Raw genomic sequence first — 23041 nt, 5'->3', positions numbered from 1 at the left:
TTCTAGCAATTTTGGAGGCTGAAAATTCAAACTGCATGTGATGTGTGCTAAAAGCCAAAACTGCATGCGGTTTCTATACAACTAATAGTTTCAGGGGCGCACAGAGGATTGTCGGGGGGGGGGGAAGTGTTTCTCCCCCGACCCAAAAAACAAATAAAACAAACAACCCGAGAGAGAGCGCTGCTGCGCATGGAACACGCATGGAGCTCCGTTTCGTCAGCTCTGTCCTATACAGCAGCCGCGGTGCAGTCTAAGAAGCGTCCGCGGCGGTGCTGTATACACTACAGCACTGCCGCGGACGCTTCTTTGACAGCGCCACGGCTGCTGTATAGGACAGTGGCCACTTAGTTAGCGCAGGGGGGGTTTCTAGAGACTCAGAAACCCCCCCTGCGTGCGGCCACTGAGTTTTCAATCCAAAGCTCTCCTATATGCACATCATGTAATTTTCTTCCACGGATTCTATTCGCTCTGATTTGGAGTTCACATCATCTATAAAGTGGCAAACACTTCCTCATTATCCTTGACATTGTTGCGAAGAGAGTGGTGATAGCAGAGGAGAGGAGATGTGTGCATTTTCTGAGATAGAGAGGTATTTGTTACAGCATTAGCTGCAGATTTGTGAGTTTCAGAAGTCACTGTCACCTTTCTGACCACCTTCCCGATCAAGATTTGGTACCTATTAAAATGGAAGAAGGTGGCAGTGATTCCCAATCTGAGATGATAACCACCTTAAGGTTAGAGAAACCTTAAAATCCTGAAGTCCAGATGGGTGATACCCACAGGTGATAATTGACTGTGTCAGTCACAATCACAGTATTGATCCTATAGAATTTGTAGACTGCGGAAGCCCTTATTAAAGTAATTCTATTGTTTTAAAATAAGCATTGCCCAATCAATTGTATGTGTTTCCAAAGCACTTTGTTATTTATTTTAGCAGATGTAAATAGTCAACAATTCAATACATTATTATATTATGATAAAGTACAGTACAGCACAGCCAATACCAAAAGATAAATACATACCAATGCAATCGCATGCGCTCGCTGCGCACCCACGGGACCCGATGGACAGTATATCTGTTAGAATACTGTGTCAGAGTTGACTGAGGGTGGTGGGGGATGCAGCTATTATATATACAGTCAGTGTTTCATTGTGAACAATAGAGATGACGTAGCTTGCTTCTATAGGTCCAGACGTTGGGTGGGTTCAAGGTAAACAGATCATAGGCTGATTCAATCTAAGGAATCCAAAGGAGGGGGTCGTCTCTCCAGGGGGTCTGCTCCTTTCATAGCCAGCATCATACAAAGGTTTATTCTCTAATATCAATAACTAAAGTATGCAATGTGCGATCTCTTCGCCGACTGCACCGGACAGCTGCTGATGAATAGGGCTTTAATATGACACCAGGCGTGGTACCTTTCCTATACCCTGAACCTTGAATATAACTGAAGTGTACATATAATCACTACATATATATATATATATATATAGATATATATATATATATATATATATATATATATATAGACAAATACTATCTGCTCCTGAATTACAGTGTAATGGAACCAATATGAATATGAATTATATAAATAACTAAATGTTGTAATGCGAGTGTGCGCGTGCGTATTTTACCGTGCGAACGCACCACGCCACGTGTTACGTGGCGTACGGATCGCATTTGCATGGCTAAACAATATTAAACCAATATACTTTTGTTCATCCAATTATACGACTTCAACAGTTCCACCCTTTGATAGTATAATAAACTATCACCTTAAAGATGTTATATGCAGGATCTCAGTACCACGTTTCATTGTTATGTAATACAAATCCCCCTTGGTGTATGACCACGCTGTTTGTAGATCTAAACAAGTTATCATAAGAGAGAGTCTTAATCCTCTAAACGATTTCTTCTTTTACTATAGACCGTACATTTCTGGAGCTTGGAGATAACCTTTTGTAGTCCGGATATTACTGGACTGGCATTGCTGGGTGTATCTCTTTTTTTTTACTATGGGGTCGCCGTACTTACGGACGTAATGCTACTCAGACAATAGCCCCTTGCACTTTCTCCAAGCTCCGAGGTTTCCAAATTTTACTTTACCCCTGAATTGAATAGAGTAATTGGCTGGACCGATTATGCTACTAACTTCTCCTTCCTCCCCAATACCTCCTTATCATTACCTGAACCAGTCTCTGTCACCTGCTAATAATCAAAAGAATTAACCGCTCTGAGAAGAGAATGAAATGAGAGAACACAAAACAGGAAAAACTACAACTTCATGCTGGACAACAGTCTTAGCCTTTGGCTCAGGTGCTACTAACTGCATTGGAGGCCTTCCAGTACAGACTCATGAGTGCCCTTGGACCCTTCTCTGAGTGTTGGCCCCTCTGCAGTGGGTGGAATGGGCACCAGTGTGTCTCTGCTACCCTTGAAGCCGTGATGCTGGTAGCCTACACCTGGTACCTGTCTGTCAAAGAACCTAAGCTTAAGAAATTATTGCTCCACAATTTACTCTCCCGATCCAACATCCTGACAGTTAGTGTGACCTTTCAGGAAACAGTGTTTTGGACGTTCTTGGTTTCTGTCTCACTATTTACCTTCTTTCAAGGTCTAACCTAGCCTCCCAGTTACAATCTCATCTCACGAGGGGTCAAGAACATTTCAAAAACTGACAGGTTAGGAGTCTGCCCAGGAGTGATTTTTTGGTAGCGGGAAAGGACTAGTGGCCGAAGCTATCAGTCACTTCAATCAAGTTCCAACTCTTATTCTAATTAATTCGTTCTACCGAGTACCACTACTTTATGTTCACACTGGTTTATGGCTAATTGAAAGTATGTGATTTGTTACCACTACTCATACATTATACATCTATTATCAATAACATGAATACCCCTATCATCTATTATAACTCTAGGACTATCACATTGAATAACAAAAGCTTTGAGTATGACACAGTAATACATTAGACACCTTTCAATACACCTTTACCCAGACCTATTTCATTAGTACACCAGTTGGTATACTTGAGGATCCTGCATGGTGGTAATTGGATGACGTGTATTTGTTTTACCTGGAGGGAAACCCATCAGCAGGAGGGATATGGGATGGCTCTATTGGTCTACCTTGTCCATCTTTCCAGAGTCCGCCAGACTCCTCACCACATCTCTTCACCTTCCAGACAGTTTATTTCTCAGGTAACACAAATCTTTATATATTAACCAATATGTGTATGCGTGCATGTGTGTGTGTGTGTGTGTGTTCACATTTTAAAACTAAAACAATACAACGAAAAACAAAACAAAACATAAATTTGTTAGCTGTCACATAAAACCCTGCTGTCTATTTGACAGCTATGTTCACCCTGGTGTGACAGCCATGTATGGTCGTGTGTGTGAGTGTGGACTTTACTAGCAGCTACTTCAGTTGGTAACTGTGTCACTGTATAAAGTCCTCTATGTAGTGTCCTAATCATGTGCTGGTATTGCTATAAAATGATTTCTCAGGCACCTCAACATCGCCCCCTAGACTAGAAAAATGCTGAAGACCAATGTATATCAATCGATTTTCCCTCTACCAACTCACATGTCATTCTCATTACCTCACATTCAGCTACTTGACTAAGTGGGAAAGGCAAAGGGGTCTATTTCTATAACACTTTCTTCAAATATAACAGTATCCAGTACATGTCTGTCTAACAGTAAAAAATATAAAACATGAAAATTCTACATTTTCTAGGGTTTCACATTATGTCATATCTTGTGGTAAAATTCCTACTCCAATGTTCTATACAGAGATGCATATCTGTATGCCTAACTTCCAGCAATCTCCTATCCACCCTTTGTGCATCCATATAAAGGCACATTTTTGAACAGGAGGCACGAATCATAAAACAAAAAAACAACACAGATATGCAATCTATAAAACATGAATCGTATTTCCACAACAGAACCTTTCTGCTTAAAATCAGCAGTTTCTATACCCATGAAAACAAAACCCCTGACTGTTTCTGTAACTCATGTCAAACTAGTGTGTGTATCTCTGAATTTGTCTTATGTAAAAAAAATATGTCTTAGCCCCATTGTTGAGACTGTGTCTGATTTTATCTCTACCAGAGCAGAGAGAGAGAGAGAGAGAGAGGGAGAGAGAGGGAGAGAGAGAGAGAGAGAGAGAGAGGTACTAGCATTTGTGTAAAGAATGAGAAATAGAAAAGCAATGAATGATGGGAATATAAAGATTTGAATACAAACATACATGCAGAAAGGGAGATTTTTACAACAAAATGACAGCTCGATTGGACTCTGACTCTATGGGGAAATGGCTGTATTCCTTTAACTATGATCCCGCCCAAGAATGACTAGGGGGTCTTAACTGTGCAATCCAGTGTCGTCCATCATTTGTTCATTAAGAACTCGGTATCTCATTGACTACATACCTTTTCAACGGACTTTCCTAACTTATAATAGAGAAATGTAAAAATTAACTGTTGATGACTCATCTGAGATACATAAACGATATTTTGGAGCAAGTATGTATATACTTCATTGTTGGATAATGATTCTCAGCCAAACAAATTATCATGAGACACTGCAGCCTAAAACAAAGAGTGTTCCATTTGTCTATTGTTAATTAGTCTTTCAAGAGTAATTCTTCTATTTCTCTATCTCACCCCTTTTAAACACTAAGGGCTAGATTTACTAACAGGCGTGTTTGTAAACCCGCCGACTTTCGGCGGGTTTGGCGGCGGTTTAGCCATCGCCGGATTTACTAAGGCTAAATCCGCCGTCCAAACGGCCAGAAATGATGTTTCCAAACCCGCCTCTGTATAAAGCACCATGACGGTTTCAACAATGTTCAACATACAAACAGCCGGATTTACTATTAGGGGGTTTATAAAGCCGCCGGAAAACCGCCATTCAATAGACCAAAATGAAAGCACTGCTTGTGAGCGGCCAGATTGTTCAAACAGTGTGCTGTTTCAGATATTTGGGCAATCAGAACAGAAGGAAAAGGGCCATTTCATGTTCAAAGTTTTTTCCTTTGGGATTGTATATGTTAAAAGACCAGTGCTTGTAATTGCGGTGTTGTTTTGGTTTCTTTTTCTCTTGTGTCTTCCCACCATGCAATTTATTTACTGATTTAGTAGAGGTGTGTTATAGCGTACCTTTGTACTTTGGTAAACTAGGTTCAGGTTACTAGAATAATCTGGTTGGGTGGCTATGTATGCACCTGAAAAGGGCTCTGATATTATCCTGGCTGGCTGTTTGATACATAATCTAGCAATACATCAACTTACCCCACCGATTATTGCAGTAGACAGTGAGAGAAGAAGGGGTCCGTGTCACATCTGGTGATGTGCAGAGCACAGAGGGCGGAAGGGAGATTAGAGACCGTCTAATTGCAAACTACTTTACGTGTAAGTACATAGTATGAAAAACATTTTTAGCTCAAAAATGTGTTTTATGTGAGTGCAATTTTTTTATTTTATTTTAAATGTTTTGTAAATTGGAACCTTTAAAAACAGGATAGTGTGTACTCCTCATGTGGTAAATATGAACATCCCTGGAAAGTGACAGTCAGAGGTCAATGTTTAAGTGAAATTAGTGCATAGTTTTTAAAACATCAGTATACTCTTGTTTAATTAGCAGAAAAGAAACACTGACACCATAGAAATTTAACTGCATTTATTGCAGAACACAATAAATAATAACGTATAATGCTTACGCAAACTTGTGAAAACATGAAGCAATAATAATTATTGCACTAGCGACGCCTTTTTGCAGGCATATCACAATGCTTGGTGCCACTCTCACCCCTCCCTCGCCCACCCCTGGTGCGAGCACCTCTCCTTGGAGGAGTACTCTTTACAGATGTGCTAGGCGTACTAGCGGTACTGGTGGTGGCTGAAGACATAGGTGCCGGTAAACGGGCTACAATTTCTGAATGTAGTTGCCCTGCCAGCCGGGTCACATTGGCATTCCCCTCACGTACTGTGGAATGTAAGGCCTCCACAGCCCAAGTCATTTGGGCCAGCTGCACATTGGTCTGTTCTAAAGCTGTTGCCAGACGGTTGATACAGATTCTTTCACAATGTTTGCATTCCTGATTTCTAGTCCTATGCTACCTGCTTAAGGATGCACTTATTATCCTTTTAATACCCATTATCATTTGGACTGTGTAGTACATGCTGGGTTATTTAGACTAAACTGCATGCTATAAAAAGTGGAGATGTTGCCTATAGCAACCAATCAGATTTTAGCTGTCATTTTGTTGAATGCAATAAATAAAGTAAAGGTATATTCTGATGGGTTTCTATAGGCAACATATCAGTTTAGTAAAATGTAGCCCTAACTTCTCATTGCAAACAATAAAAAAAAAAAAAAAAAAAACATTGACAGCAACATTTGCACAGAAAATCAATTAACTCCATTATTTCTCTCCTAAACAGAAATCACACACCTGCTTGCTCGTCTGTGCCCGAATCTCTCGCTGAAGGTGGAGGTGTAGGTCTGGGACTGGGACTGAACTGCGGTCCTGGCGATTCTGGATGTATTAGAAAAAGCATACAATGTATTTCCAGAAAAAAACAATTTCCAAATATACTGTTTATTGCACAAATGTGTTTGCAATTTTTTTTTTTTTTTGGTATGAGAAAAAAAAACCCTTTACAAACTATTAGAGTCAAAAATACACTTTTAAAAACAAAAAAAAAAAAAAACAAATAAGAAAAAACGTTTGCAAAGAGAAAAGCAGTTTTAGAAAGAGAAAAGCAGTTTTAAAAAGAGAAAAGCAGCTTTAAAAAACTTTTAGGGTAAAAAAACCAAATAACTCACCAACTACTTGGCCAAAAGAGGGCGAATCTGTGTCCTGCACATTTATGCCCTCTACAATTTCAGCCGGCATTATCTGGCGCAGCTCCTCCTCGTACGTGGTGTACTCCATACGAAGTGGGGGGGCCACCACCCGTGCGCCTTGTAGACCTCCTTTCCTGGGCCATCTTCTCTTTAAGCCTCCTCTTAAAATCTGAGAAGTGCTTGCGGCAGTGTGCCACTGTCCGCTTCAGTGGGCCCACCGCGTTCACGGCCTCACAGACTCTCCCCCACAGTTGGTGACGCCGCCTTAGAGGAGTCCGGGCTGCCAGGTTCCCTAGGATGACCTCGTAGCAGGGAATGATGTTTCGCACCAACACACAATTCTCATCATGTGAGAAGCGCACATTCCTCCCTGTCTTGGTCTTCCTGCCCTGTCCTGTCTCCTCAACCTCTCCCTCTCCCTCCTCTGACCCCTCAACCTCCATCTCCCTCTCCTCAGCCTGTTCTCCCCTCCTATCTCTGGACATTTTTACCCAGAAGACAGAAAACTACAAAACACTGAAGGACTTACAAACACAAAGAACAAACTACACTACCTACAGACACACTCTCCACACAGTCACACACAAGTAACACAGACAAAGGACAAGTCAAATACAAAAAATACAAGACAGAAAATAAATGAGAAAATAAATGTACACAACAGGAAAAAACCACAGGACTACTCACACTTCAATCAGATATCGCTCCACCAATCCACCAAACTCCAACTCTCACCAACTCTCAGCAAACCACTATCCTCCAAACTCCTCTCACAAAACTCCTCTAAACCCTATCAGAGAAAAAAGTGTCAGGCCAGTGGTTTATATAGGGCTTGTGATGTCAAATCTCCTGAGTTTGAAAATAGCCAATAGTAACAGGCCAGGAGACAGGTGTAATTTTCAAAAAAACCGCCTTTACACAAAAGCGCCGTCATTTAAATCAAAAGCGCCATGTTCTATTCAAAGCCGCCGGCGGCTTTGAGCATTACATCCCGCCGTTACATCGCCGGCGGCTTCAAATTGAAGCTGAAATGCGCCCATTAGTAAATCCGGCTGTTTGCAATGCAAACCCGCCGGAAAACCGCCGCGATGCATGGCGGCTTGATAGTAAATCTAGCCCTAAGTCTATATATCTTTTGTCTACCTTTTATCTATAAGAGGGAAACAAGATAGTTATCTCATAACAGAAAACAAAACAAACATTTCCATTCTTTACCATCGGCCAGCGATTAGGAAAACAAGCATTTGACAACATAAAACAAACAAACATAATCAACAAAGATTACTTTTTAAATCCGTTTCCTGCACACTAATACTTACCACAGTTTAAACCCCACCTGGTTGTAGGACTACAGGTCTGACCTAACCTCTAGGGTTGGCTATGGTTCTCCCCCAAGGCATTGGCTGCTATGAGGTGCACAGGAAACTGTTGAGAAGTCTCTGAGACTTGTGTGCGCCGTCTCTGTGGGTGTCTGTGTGATTCCCCCTTAGATGGGCCAAGTCTCTTTGCTTCCGCTCTTGTCATTGTACAGTCCTTTGCTTGGTGTCCCATTTTAGTGCATCTAAAACCCTTCCTCAACTCATGTTGTTTCTTTTCCTTAAACCAGGTGTTATTATGCTGTGGTTGTGTGTGCAGTCCCTCTAATGCTGGAATACTCACCATCATTAACCTATCACTCTGTTTTTTCCTTTTTACGATTTCTTGCGAAATGGCCTTCTTCGTTACACTTGAAACACTTGATTATTCTATGTTTCTTATTATGTGGGTTGTATGCTGGTGGTCGGGTGTGCAGAACCTCTAGTGCTGGGATACTTATCATCATTACCCTATCACTTAGTGTCTCTTTCTGTTTATTCATATTTCTATCATGTCCTATAGCTGACTCCCTGAGAGCACTTACAGTGCCTCCTCTCCAGTATGGTAATGAAGTTTGCACCGTTCTTTTCAAGTTTTCCCTGAGGCCATCCATTAGAACTTTAACAGCAACCTCTCTGTAATATACATTTTCTTTTATGTCTGACACCCCAGTATATTTGGCCATCTCTATCAGAGCCCTGCAAAAATAGTATGTTGCATTTTCACTATCCTCTTGCCTGATAGTAAAAACTTTACTCCAGTCCACTATAACTGGAAAATATATGGCCAACCGTGTGATTATTTGTCTAATATTGTCCTGATTATTATCCTCGGTTAAGGATTCATCCTCCTCCAACATACAATCCTTAATGAACTTTTGTATATCAGTATTGAGAGGAAGACAGGTCTTCAATAATACTCGCCAATCGTTATTCGTTGGCTCATACATATTACCATAATATCTAATAAACTGCTGACATTTGGTCAAATCTTTCCTAGGATCAGGGAAATCAGACAAAAATGAAAATATTTCAGACCTAGTGCATGTATCATGCTTTGCTACATGTTTTAAGGGAACGTCACCATCTCTGTCCGCTTTCCCATTGGGAACTGTTGTAGTGCAGACAGGATGTAAGTCTACCAAATGACTATGTTCTGAACTAGTTGCTGAAATTGCTGCTGCAGTACAATGGATGTCTCCCCCTGTGTTAACCTTTACATTATTCTCACCACTTTCAGCCGCTGCCCCTGCTGGTGGGACCATCCCTCTTCTTTATCCTGAAACATAACTTTTAACATTACTTAAAACAACATACAAGTTACTAGTTACAGTTTTTACATTTTTGGTATTGGCTGTACTTCCCGCCCCGACCGAATTTGTCGGGGCGTGTTTGCACTGAGTTCGCAACGCACACTTCCGGTACGCTCATTTCCGCTGTGCGCGTGCTTTTCGCCACACTTACTTCCACTGTGCATTCGCTGCTTTGCCACGTGTTACCTTCCATTTGCCACGATTTTAAACAATGATTATGTGCATTTCTCACTTTCGTTGACTTAATCAACCGTACTTTAACTTTTACGGTATTTAGTACCTCTGCATTAAAACTCCCTATTGTTGGAAAAGGCCTATCACAATTTTTGGTCATTTTGACCCACGTGTCACAATACACAGTTGCGTATGCACCATATTTTTTACACATGAGAAACCTCGCTGACTCAATAAGGCCTACTTTAGGCAGTACATTGGCCATCTCTAGCGTATGCTTAGCACCCATGTTAAACAATACCTTCAGCACGGAACACAGACACACCGCAATGCTCTGTTCTTTCCGGCCAACAGTACTCTTATGTGGAACACAGACACACCGCAATGCTCTGTTCCTTCCACCAAATAATACTCTTGTTGTTTGTGAAACACAGATACACCGCAATACTCTGTTCCTTCCAGCAAACATTTTCAACTCTGTTGCTACAATCACCGCTAGAGATCTCTAATGCCCTTGTGAACGTATTTCCAGATAGCCGCGTCCACTCGCTTTCTCTTGTTCCGAACAAGAATTCCCTAACACAGAAATATCACTGTGGGCACCAAGGGCAATCAGCTCCTCGATACCCTGGCTCACCACAAAATCTGCTGAGTTTATTATCGCTGGGAGTACAAGTTGATAAAATCAACCTGCCTTTCCAGTATAATTCCTCCTAGCTGCTTCACCAATTTGCACTGATGGTTGTCGTGCGGTTAGATCGCACTGCCTACCAATACTAATTATTAGCAAACCTTGCGATCTATTGGTAGCGCTTTGCGAAAACCCCGTTTTCGCATTTGGTATACCTGCCCTGTATACCGTCCTTCAGTTGGGCAATCCGCCTCATCAGACAGGAACTGAGCACCATGAATAATAAACAGTGTATCTACGTTACAAAATCACACACTATACACCTTTTCTGCACAGAAAATTAAAAGTTCCCAACAATAGTAATAATGTCTCAGAGGCTTTCACAAGTAATTATACTATGCATATAATAACTATCAAAACGATTGTTCAACCACGTGGCAAATCTACAGGTAGTTCGCGTACGCACAGCAGGAAATACACATACGCTCAGCAATGCAATACACTTTAAAACGTAAAACGAGAATAAAAAGAAACATTTTTCTTTCTTGTCCCTAGATTCTAATTAGCGTTCCTTCAGTCTATGCAACAACGAACATTCGGTTTCGCAACACACAGTGAACCACAGGTGTTAAAAACATTGCGTTCTTTCCTGTTATGCGACGCGTCCGTCAATCCACCCTTTGTTGAGGAACCGAATACCGTGAGCGTTGCATACCTGCCGATAACGTAACTCCTAAACTCACGAGCCCCCAATTATTAAAGTAATTCTATTGTTTTAAAATAAGCATTGCCCAATCAATTGTATGTGTTTCCAAAGCACTTTGTTATTTTTTTTAGCAGATGTAAATAGTCAACAATTCAATACATTATTATATTATGATAAAGTACAGTACAGCACAGCCAATACCAAAAGATAAATACATACCAATGCAATCGCATGCGCTCGCTGCGCACCCACGGGACCCGGTGGACAGTATATCTGTTAGAATACTGTGTCAGAGTTGACTGAGGCTGGTGGGGAATGCAGCTATTATATATACAGTCAGAGTTTCATTGTGAACAATAGAGATGATGTAGCTTGCTTCTATAGGTCCAGACGTTGGGTGGGTTCAGGGTAAACAGATCATAGGCTGATTCAATCTAAGGAATCCAAAGGAGGGGGTCGTCTCTCCAGGGGGTCTGCTCCTTTCATAGCCAGCATCATACAAAGGTTTATTCTCTAATATCAATAACTAAAGTATGCAATGTGCGATCTCTTCGCCGACTGCACCTGACAGCTGCTGATGACTAGGGCTTTAATATGACACCAGGCGTGGTACTTTTCCTATACCCTGAACCTTGAATATCACTGAAGTGTACATATAATCACTATATATATATATATATATATATATATATATATATATATATATATATATATATTAGAGATGAGCGCACTCGGATTTCTGAAATCCGAGCCCACCCGAACGTTGCCGATCCAAGTCGGATCCGAGACAGATCCGGGTATTGGCGCCAAATTCAAATCTGAAACTGAGGCTCTGACTCATAATCCCGTTGTCGGATCTCGCGATACTCGGATCCTATAAATTCCCCGCTAGTCGCCGCCATCTTCACTCGGGCATTGATCAGGGTAGAGGGAGGGTGTGTTAGGTGGTCCTCTGTCCTGGTAGATCTCGTGCTGTGCTGTTTAGTTCTGTGCTGTGCTGTTTAGTTCTGTGCTGTGCTGTGCTGTGCTGTGTTCTGCAGTATCAGTCCAGTGGTGCTGTGTGCTGTGCTCTGTCCTTCTGAGGTCAGTGGTGCTGCTGGGTCCTGTGCTGTGTCCTGTTCAGTCTAGTGGTGCTGTGTCCTGTGCTCTGTGCTTCTAAGGGCATAGTTATTTCCCCAATATTCCCCTGTCTTTAAAAAAATAAAAAAAAGTTATTTAAAAAAATACCAAAAACTAATTTAATTTTTTTTAATTACCACAAAATTTGCACAACCAATCCTGCAGTATAAGCCCATTGGTACTGCAATATTACCAAGTTCACACATTCAGCAGTAAAAGTCCAGTGGTACTGCAATATTACAAAGTTCACACATTCTGCAGTATCAGTCCAGTGGTGCTGTGTCCTGTGCTCTGTCCTGCTGAGTTCCGTAGTGCTGCTGGGTCCTGTGCCGTGTCCTGTTCAGTCCAGTGGTGCTGTGTCCTGTGCTCTGTGCTTCTAAGGGCATAGTTATTTCCCCATTATTCCCAAGTTTTTAAAAAATAAAAAAAAAGTAAAAAAAAATAAAAAATTAAAAATTAAAAAAAATATATATAATTATAACCAAATTTGCAAAACCAATCCAGCAGTATAAGTCCATTGGTACTGCAATATTACAAAGTTCACACATTCTGCAGTATCAGTCCAGTGGTGCTGTGTCCTGCGCTCTGTCCTGCTGAGTTCCGTAGTGCTGCTGGGTCCTGTGCTGTGTCCTGTTCAGTCCAGTGGTGCTGTGTCCTGTGCTCTGTGCTTCTAAGGGCATAGTTATTTCCCCAATATTCCCCTGTCTTTAAAAAAATAAAAAAAAGTTATTTAAAAAAATACCAAAAACTAATTTAATTTTTTTTAATTACCACAAAATTTGCACAACCAATCCTGCAGTATAAGCCCATTGGTACTGCAATATTACCAAGTTCACACATTCAGCAGTAAAAGTCCAGTGGTACTGCAATATTACAAAGTTCACACATTCTGCAGTATCAGTCCAGTGGTGCTGTGTCCTGTGCTCTGTCCTGCTGAGTTCCGTAGTGCTGCTGGGTCCTGTGCCGTGTCCTGTTCAGTCCAGTGGTGCTGTGTCCTGTGCTCTGTGCTTCTAAGGGCATAGTTATTTCCCCATTATTCCCAAGTTTTTAAAAAATAAAAAAAAAGTAAAAAAAAATAAAAAATTAAAAATTAAAAAAAATATATATAATTATAACCAAATTTGCAAAACCAATCCAGCAGTATAAGTCCATTGGTACTGCAATTTTACCAAGTTCACACATTCTGCAGTATCTTGTGCTACATATAATGGAGACCAAAAATTTGGAGGATAAAGTAGGGAAAGATCAAGACCCACTTCCTCCTAATGCTGAAGCTGCTGCCACTAGTCATGACATAGTCGATGAAATGCCATCAACGTCGTCTTCCAAGCCCGATGCCCAATCTCGTAGTACCGGGCATGTAAAATCCAAAAAGCCCAAGTTAAGAAAAAGTAGCAAAAAGAGAAACTTAAAATCATCTGAGGAGAAACGTAAAGTTGCCAATATGCCATTTACGACACGGAGTGGCAAGGAACGGCTTAGGCCCTGGCCCGTGTTCATGACTAGTGGTTCAGCTTCACCCACGGATCTTAGCCCTCCTCCTCCTCCCCCCCCTACAAAAAATTGAAGAGAATTATGCTGTCAGCAACAAAACAGCAAACAACTCTGCCTTCTAAAGAGAAATTATCACAAATCCACAAGGCAAATCCAAGGATGTTGGTGGTTGTCAAGCCTGACCTTCCCATCACTGTACGGGAAGAGGTGGCTCGGGAGGAGGCTATTGATGATGTAGCTGGTGCTGTGGAGGAACTTGATGATGAGGATGGTGATGTGGTTATTGTAAATGAGGCACCAGGGGGGGAAACAGCTGATGTCCATGGGATGAAAAAGCCCATCGTCATGCCTGGTCAGAAGACCAAAAAATGCACCTCTTCGGTCTGGAGTTATTTTTATCCAAATCCAGACAACCAATGTATGGCCATATGTAGCTTATGTAAAGCTCAAATAAGCAGGGGTAAGGATCTTGCCCACCTAGGAACATCCTCCCTTATACGTCACCTGAATAACCTTCATAGTTCAGTGGTTAGTTCAGGAACTGGGGCTAGGACCCTCATCGGTACAGGGACACCTAAATCCCGTGGTCCAGTTGGATACACACCAGCAACACCCTCCTCGTCAACTTCCTCCACAATCTCCATCAGATTCAGTCCTGCAGCCCAAGTCAGCAGCCAGACTGAGTCCTCCTCAATACAGGATTCATCCGAGGAATCCTGCAGCGGTACGCCTACTACTGCCACTGCTGCTGTTGCTGCTGTTAGTCGGTCATCTTCCCAGAGGGGAAGTCGTAAGACCGCTAAGTCTTTCACAAAACAATTGACCGTCCAACAGTCGTTTGCCATGACCACAAAATACGATAGTAGTCACCCTATTGCAAAGCGTATAACTGCGGCTGTAACTGCAATGTTGGTGTTAGACGTGCGCCCGGTGTCCGCCATCAGTGGAGTGGGATTTAGAGGGTTGATGGAGGTATTGTGTCCCCGGTACCAAATCCCGTCGAGATTCCACTTCACTAGGCAGGCGATACCAAAAATGTACAGAGAAGTACGATCAAGTGTCCTCAGTGCTCTAAAAAATGCGGTTGTACCCACTGTCCACTTAACCACGGACATGTGGACAAGTGGTTCTGGGCAAACGAAGGACTATATGACTGTGACCGCCCACTGGGTAGATGCATCCCCTTCCGCAGCAACAGCAACAGCTGCATCAGTAGCAGCATCTACAAAATGGCTGCTCGTGCAAAGGCAGGCAACATTGTGTATTACAGGCTTTAATAAGAGGCACAACGCTGACAACATATTAGAGAAAATGAGGGAAATTATCTCCCAGTGGCTTACCCCACTTAGACTCTCATGGGGATTTGTGGTGTCAGACAATGCCAGTAACATTGTGCGGGCATTAAATATGGGCAATTTCCAGCACGTCCCATGTTTTGCCCACACCATTAATTTGGTGGTGCAGCATTACCTCAAGAGTGACAGGGGTGTGCAGGAGATGCTTGCGGTGGCGCGCAAAATTGCTGGACACTTTCGGCATTCAGCCAGTGCCTACCGCAGACTAGAGGCACATCAAAAAAGCATGAACCTGCCCTGCCATCACCTCAAACAAGAGGTTGTGACGCGCTGGAACTCCACCCTCTATATGCTGCAGAGGATGGAGGAGCAGCAAAAGGCCATTCAGGCCTACACAGCCACCTACGACATAGGCAAAGGAGTGGGGATGCGCCTCAGTCAAGCGCAGTGGAGACTGATTTCCGTGTTGTGCAAGGTTCTGCAGCCATTTGAACTTGCCACACGAGAAGTCAGTTCCGACACTGCCAGCTTGAGTCAGGTCATTCCCCTGATCAGGCTGTTGCAGAAGCAGCTGGAGAAAGTAAGGGAGGAGCTGGTAAGCCATTGCGATTACACCAAGCATGTAGCTCTTGTGGATGTAGCCCTTCGTACGCTTTGCCAGGATCCGAGGGTGGTCACTCTTTTAAAGTCAGAGGAATACATTCTGGCCACCGTGCTCGATCCTCGGTTTAAAGCGTATGTTGTGTCTCTGTTTCCGGCGGACACAAGTCTACAGCGGTGCAAAGACCTGCTGGTCAGGAGATTGTCCTCTGAAGAGGACCGTGACATGCCAACAGCTCCACCCTCATTTTCTTCCACATCTATGGCTGCGAGGAAAAAGCTCAGTTTTCCCAAAAGAGGCACTGGCGGGGATGCTGATAACATCTGGTCCGGACTGAAGGACCTGCCAACCATTGCAGACATGTCTACTCTCGCTGCATTGGATGCTGTCACAATAGAAAAAATTGTGGATGATTACTTTGCTGACACCATCCAAGTAGACATGTCAGACAGTCCATATTGTTACTGGCAGGAAAAAAAGGCAGTTTGGAAGCCCCTGTACAAACTGGCTCTATTTTACCTGAGTTGTCCCCCCTCCAGTGTGTACTCGGAAAGAGTTTTTAGTGCAGCGGGGAACCTGGTCAGTGAGCGACGAAGGAGGTTGCTTCCTCATAACGTTGAAAAAATGATGTTTATAAAAATGAATAATCAATTCCTCAATGAAGTACAGCACTGCCCTCCAGATACTACAGAGGGACCTGTGGTTGTGGAGTCCAGCGGGGACGAATTGATAATGTGTGATGAGGAGGAAGTACACACTGTAGGGGGAGAGGAATCAGAGGTTGAGGATGAGGACGACATCTTGCCTCAGTAGAGCCTGTTTAGTCTGTACAGGGAGAGATGAATAGCTTTTTTGGTGTGGGGGCCCAAACAAACCAATCATTTCAGCCAAAGTTGTTTGGTAGGCCCTGTCGCTGAAATGATTGGTTTGTTAAAGTGTGCATGTCCTATTTCAACAACATAAGGGTGGGAGTGAGGGCCCAAGGACAATTCCATCTTGGAACTTTTTTTTTTGCATTATATGACCAATCAACAGTCGTTTGCCATGTTCAAAAAGTAAAACCAAATTTAAACAAATTCAAGAAATTAAACCAAAAGTAAAATGCCCTGTCATAATTTAAAACAAGAGGTATTGACGTGCTCTAAAACTACTGTATTGTTGTTTATATTTTATAAACACTACACTTGAAAGCTTGAGTCTTTCAATAAAAAAGTAACTGTCCATTGCACGAATATTTGCAACAGGGATAATTTTAGGGTTAAGAAAGTCAACTAATAACACTTCGACGCTGTCTGTCTTTATAAACACTACACTTGGAAGTTGGAGGAGGTATTGTGGCCCCGGCACCAAATTTACTACCGGGGCCACTCCACTGTGCAGTCCATATTTAGGTGTATCAGATATTAAACAACGGTGACAGTTGATGCCCAATTTTTTAATTATATTGTGGCCTCGGTACCAAATTGTGTACCGGGGCCACCACACTACGCAGTCCATACCCTTTTTTGGTCGAATTCTGACCCGTGGAGGGTTTTTTAATTATATTGTGGCCTCGGTACCAAATTGTGTAACGGGGCCACCACACTAAACAGTCAAGATAGATAGATGCGTATCATAGATAAAGTACATTCAGTGGTGTGGGGCAAATTGAAAAATATTCAAAATGCACTGACATTATCAAAAACAAGAGGTTGTCACACGCTAAAACTCCAACATGTATATGATGGAGAGGATGGAGGAGCAGCCGTATGTGCAGTGTAATGCAGACCTGTTGAAGGTTTTTTATATATTTTATTGTGGTGCCCAGTGCCCACTCCTCTACGCAGTCCAGATACATTTATTGGTGCGAATCATAAAAGTTCAGGGTTTTTAATATATATTGTGGTGACCCACTCCTCTACGCAGTCCAGGTACATTTATTGGTGCGAATCATACAAGTTGATGGTTTTCTTATTATATATATTGTGGTGACCCACTCCTCTACGCAGTCCAGGTACATTTATTGGTGCGAATCATAAAAGTTCAGGGTTTTTAATATATATTGTGGTGACCCACTCCTCTATGCAGTCCAGGTACATTTATTGGTGCGAATCATACAAGTTGATGGTTTTCTTATTATATATATTGTGGTGACCCACTCCTCTACGCAGTCCAGATACATTTATTGGTGCGAATCATAAAAGTTCAGGGTTTTTAATATATATTGTGGTGACCCACTCCTCTACGCAGTCCAGGTACATTTATTGGTGCGAATCATACAAGTTGATGGTTTTCTTATTATATATATTGTGGTGACCCACTCCTCTACGCAGTCCAGATACATTTATTGGTGCGAATCATAAAAGTTCAGGGTTTTTAATATATATTGTGGTGACCCACTCCTCTACGCAGTCCAGGTACATTTATTGGTGCGAATCATACAAGTTGATGGTTTTCTTATTATATATATTGTGGTGACCCACTCCTCTACGCAGTCCAGATACATTTATTGGTGCGAATCATAAAAGTTCAGGGTTTTTAATATATATTGTGGTGACCCACTCCTCTACGCAGTCCAGGTACATTTATTGGTGCGAATCATACAAGTTGATGGTTTTCTTATTATATATATTGTGGTGACCCACTCCTCTACGCAGTCCAGATACATTTATTGGTGCGAATCATAAAAGTTCAGGGTTTTTAATATATATTGTGGTGACCCACTCCTCTACGCAGTCCAGGTACATTTATTGGTGCGAATCATACAAGTTGATGGTTTTCTTATTATATATATTGTGGTGACCCACTCCTCTACGCAGTCCAGATACATTTATTGGTGCGAATCATAAAAGTTCAGGGTTTTTAATATATATTGTGGTGACCCACTCCTCTACGCAGTCCAGGTACATTTATTGGTGCGAATCATACAAGTTGATGGTTTTCTTATTATATATATTGTGGTGACCCACTCCTCTACGCAGTCCAGATACATTTATTGGTGCGAATCATAAAAGTTCAGGGTTTTTAATATATATTGTGGTGACCCACTCCTCTACGCAGTCCAGGTACATTTATTGGTGCGAATCATACAAGTTCAGGGTTTTTAATATATATTGTGGTGACCCACTCCTCTACGCAGTCCAGGTACATTTATTGGTGCGAATCATACAAGTTGATGGTTTTCTTATTATATATATTGTGGTGACCCACTCCTCTACGCAGTCCAGAAAGACACCTCGTTGCAACGTTTTGGACTAATAACTATATTGTGAGGTGTTCAGAATACACTGTAAATTAGTGGAAATGCTTGTTATTGAATGTTATTAAGGTTACTAATAGCATAGGAGTGAAAATAAGCCCAAAAACTTGATTTTTAAACTTTTTATGTTTTTTCCAAAAAAAATCCGAATCCAAAACCTTAAATCCGAACCGAGACCTTTCGTCAAGTGTTTTGCGAGACAAATCCGAACCCCAAAAATAATGAAAATCCAGATCCAAAACACAAAACACGAGACCTCAAAAGTCGCCGGTGCACATCCCTAATATATATATATATATATATATATAGACTAATAATAAACCAAATACTATCTGCTCCTGAATTACAGTGTAACGGAACCAATATGAATATGAATTATATAAATAACTAAATGTTGTAATGCGAGTGTGTGCGTGCGTATTTTACCGTGCGAACGCACCACGCCACGTGTTACGTGGAGTACGGATCGCATTTGCATGGCTAAACAATATTAAACCAATATACTTTCGTTCATCCAATTATACGACTTCAACACCCTGTAGTACCAATATTTTGTCAGTGAATTATTTGGCATCAAGTATAACAAGGTTGGCCGAATGTGGGCCCAAAACATTCAGCCCGGGGGGCACATGTTAATAAATAAGCACGCCGGTTTTGGGAAGTAATGCCTCCATGTATGGTCATGGTATAATGGGCAAATATTCCAGAAGACTCCTGTGCATTATACCTGCACTGGTTTAGAGATGGATGGGCTAATTCTGAAATTGTGACTAATTTAAACAATTCAGGATTTTAATGCGCAAATCAATCCAGGTTTGCCAAAATATGCTTTGTAATTTCTGCCAACTGGAGAATCAGGCCAAAGACTGTGCAGCAAATTTAAAGACGCCTAATAGCAAATGTCAACAAATGTCAAATTCAAATAGCTTTAAAAAAGTAACTTACAACTCTTCTGGCATTCATTCTTACCAGATTTTTCTAGGGTAAAATGTTTGTGGTTGCAATAATTTGTGATTGTGACTTGTCATGGGAGATAATTTGTTATCTGATCTCTGACTATTCTAATCTACAATTCTGTCCTACATAGCAGCATTGTCTATTTTTTATTTGCCTATTTTTAGTAGGATCCTACTTAATCAACTCTATATTGACTCAAAATCTATTTTAATCTAACAGATTTGTGTACATTTTTTTTATTTCATTGTACAAATGCAAATTGTATTTCTTTCAGTACTGTAGTAAAGCCAACGCCTATTGTTTCTGTATTTCATGACCAATATAGGTGTGCAATTATCCAGGTGATGCATTGCTTGCTATGTCAACTAGTGTATCCTTTCAAATACACTCATCATTAACTCCATAAGCTTTCTAAGTGTACAAATACCTTGACAATTTATTGCCATCTCTAGTAGTATATACTTACAATGCTGTGATGTATAAATAACCTTATTGATTTCTACACTTGTCATCAGTGCCATTTGTTTTTTAAGTGTACAAAATATTGAGGAATTATACTGACATCTCCACTGGTGTATTTTTTTACAAACCATTTGATAGGTGCAAAAAAAACAACATTTTTTTCTGCACTTATCACTATTACATGTCATTCTGTCCATTGTCTCTGATTGTCTGATTGAAGCCCTTTATGTACTGGGAAGTCATAATATCAATTTTATTGTATAGACTGTCAGTTTCTTTATAAATGATTTGCATAAAGAAAATGTAACACAATTATTTTCTACCAAAGTGATAGCTTTGTAGATATGAGTCAGACAAATGAAACTGTAGACTGTCTAGTCCATGTTGGTAGTGCTGATAATGAAACTTGTGAACCTCTTTCAGTCTCATGTGCAGCTAAGCCCGACTGAGGCTTTACTAGGTATGTTCTGGACTTACACATGTTTCTGTATGTGCAGATCAGGTGCATGTGCAATGAAACCTCAGGAGGGTGACCCAGCACAGTAGTGATAGTCATTCTCAATGTTAAAATCTATCTCAAGGGGATTATGAAGATGAACATTTACCTTACTCTGATCAAGTCCCCCGAGGAAGTCATACAGGTGGAGAAATGCATATGTATAATCAATAGGACAGCATTCCATGTGTTATGATCTGAGTATTGGTCGTGGACATTGGCCTGACTATTAAAGGACCAGTCCTTTCATCCCCGGGAGGCAGAAAAGGAAGGAAGTTCTTGTAATTTTCAGGTACCCATTATATTTGGGACCATTTCGTGTTCCAGATTAGCTGATTTTTTATTTTAACTTGATGTATATGTATTTTTATATTTCATTACATTTTTGATTTGTATACTACATTATATGCAGTTCCCATTTTACTCTTTGAGACCGTAGGGGATCAAACACACATTATATGACTGCTAACTTAGAGTGGAGAATTTTTGGGATCCTCAAGATTTAAACAGACAAGTCTTTCTAAATTGTTTATTTGGTGCAAAGCCATCCACTATTATTTATTGTAGTAAACTAATACTGTGATAGTTTATTCCACAATCAGTGCTTCTTCTCTTTATTTTGCTTAAAAATTATGCCTTTCAAGATTGTTGACTCTATATAATATTTGGGAATTGAATTTAAAAAAAAAAAAGAAAAAAAAAAGTTGTGCATGCTTTATACTTCAACACTAATAACATCCTTCCTAGCTTGCTGTGCTGTGCTGCCTGCTGCTCCCACCAATCATGTAGATGGCTGATGGGAAGTGGGTGATGTGAATGAGAGCTGAAATTTGAGCTAATAATGCGATTCACATTTGAGGTTTTTGTTTTATAAAACTGTTGAGATTTGCAGATTTTGAACTGAAATTCAACCAAATCACAATGAACAGATTTTTTGGGGTCATAAATTAGTCGTCCATTCCTCCCCTGTCATTTGCTCCGATATAAAGAGCAAAAGGTCTATAATATTTCTATCCAATATAGAGTGGTAAGTGAGAGGTTAACCTCAATACAGACACAAAGGGATTTTTTAATAATAAATATTCTATAAAGTGACATAAAATATGCCTGTTTAATACCTGTGAAACGTGATTAATTACCACTTACCACAGCTTGACAAAAAATGTACATACTGCACATTTGCAGAGATCTTAATCTTCTATTCAGTAACCATAGCCAACAGCCATGTCAACAACTGCATCTGGTAATGTGTGAGGTCTTAAAAGTTCAAGTCAAAGTAAAACTAGTTCTAAAAATGACAGTAGCTTATACAATTTATTGTACCACTGCCATGTTTCCTTATGAAGGGTTTTTATTAACAATTTCATGTAAATTTACTAACAGCAAACATAGCTTACTAATATAAGTGTGCAATCATGCAAGTTTACAAAAAAACTATTACAGAGTAGAAATGGGGTTTTCATGAGAAGGTGGATGTCACATTAATAACAATTTTATGATTTTATATTGAATCATGGAAATTAATTTCGAGATATTATGTAATATGAATTTTTTTTACCTGAAAGCACCCCACTCCGGACTTCACCAACTATTGAACCAATAGCCTCCCATATTTGAGATCCCATTGTTCGTGAGATACTCACCACTGCTGATGTCTGCACTTTACAGATTTCATCCAAATGATTCAATTGAATGCCTGTTATTCAGTGCGTTGGTTCCCCATTGTCAGACATGGCTCTTCTATCTTTCCACCAGTTGGGTAAATTGGTTTGGGTGGGAGGTGCTTTCAATTTAAAAACTCCTGACTCAACATGTCTAAATGAAATTGTATATTCAAATATTACTGTGGGCAGCAAATATGCCTCACAGCACTAGGGTCATGAGTTCAATTCCTGACCATGACCTTATCTGTGTGGAGTTTGTATGTTTTCCCCGTGTTTGTGTGGGTTTCCTCCCACGCTCCAAAAACATACTAGTAGGTTAATTGCCTGCTATCAAATTGACCCTAGTCTGCGTGTGTGTGTGTGTATGTTAGGGAATTTAGACTGTACGCTCCAATTGGGCAGGGACTGATGTGAATGAGTTCTCTCTGCGGAATTAGTGGCGCTATATAAATAGCTGATGATGATTAGGAGGTGTGGTTAGTACATATATGTCAGTACAGGTTAGGTTGGCGCAGATTGTACTATTTGCTCACCCACAGAACATGTACTCCCTCTGTACGTATTATCAAATGTAATATTCTAGAGAAAGTTTAATTTACTACTGGCCACACATGCATTTATTTTCTTCATTTATCTGGATATCTACTATTGGACACATGAACAAACAAAAGCTTTCAATTT

The 23041-nt window shown here is 40.8% G+C and overlaps 1 long non-coding RNA gene across 1 annotated transcript; it reads right to left on the bottom strand.

The window, feature by feature from the left end:
• Positions 1-6508: 6508 nt before the first annotated feature.
• Positions 6509-6970, bottom strand: LOC142107713 (uncharacterized). The gene is made up of 2 exons (XR_012680000.1): positions 6835-6970; positions 6509-6544 (listed from the first exon to the last, which is right to left on the bottom strand). It is a non-coding gene; the product is annotated as an uncharacterized LOC142107713 (long non-coding RNA).
• Positions 6971-23041: the final 16071 nt, after the last annotated feature.

The sequence above is a fragment of the Mixophyes fleayi genome, chromosome 1, assembly GCF_038048845.1.
Source record: "Mixophyes fleayi isolate aMixFle1 chromosome 1, aMixFle1.hap1, whole genome shotgun sequence".
Taxonomy (NCBI): domain Eukaryota; kingdom Metazoa; phylum Chordata; class Amphibia; order Anura; family Limnodynastidae; genus Mixophyes; species Mixophyes fleayi.
The sequence above is the reverse complement of the archived record's forward strand: the minus strand, read 5'-3'. Positions and strand labels throughout refer to the sequence as shown.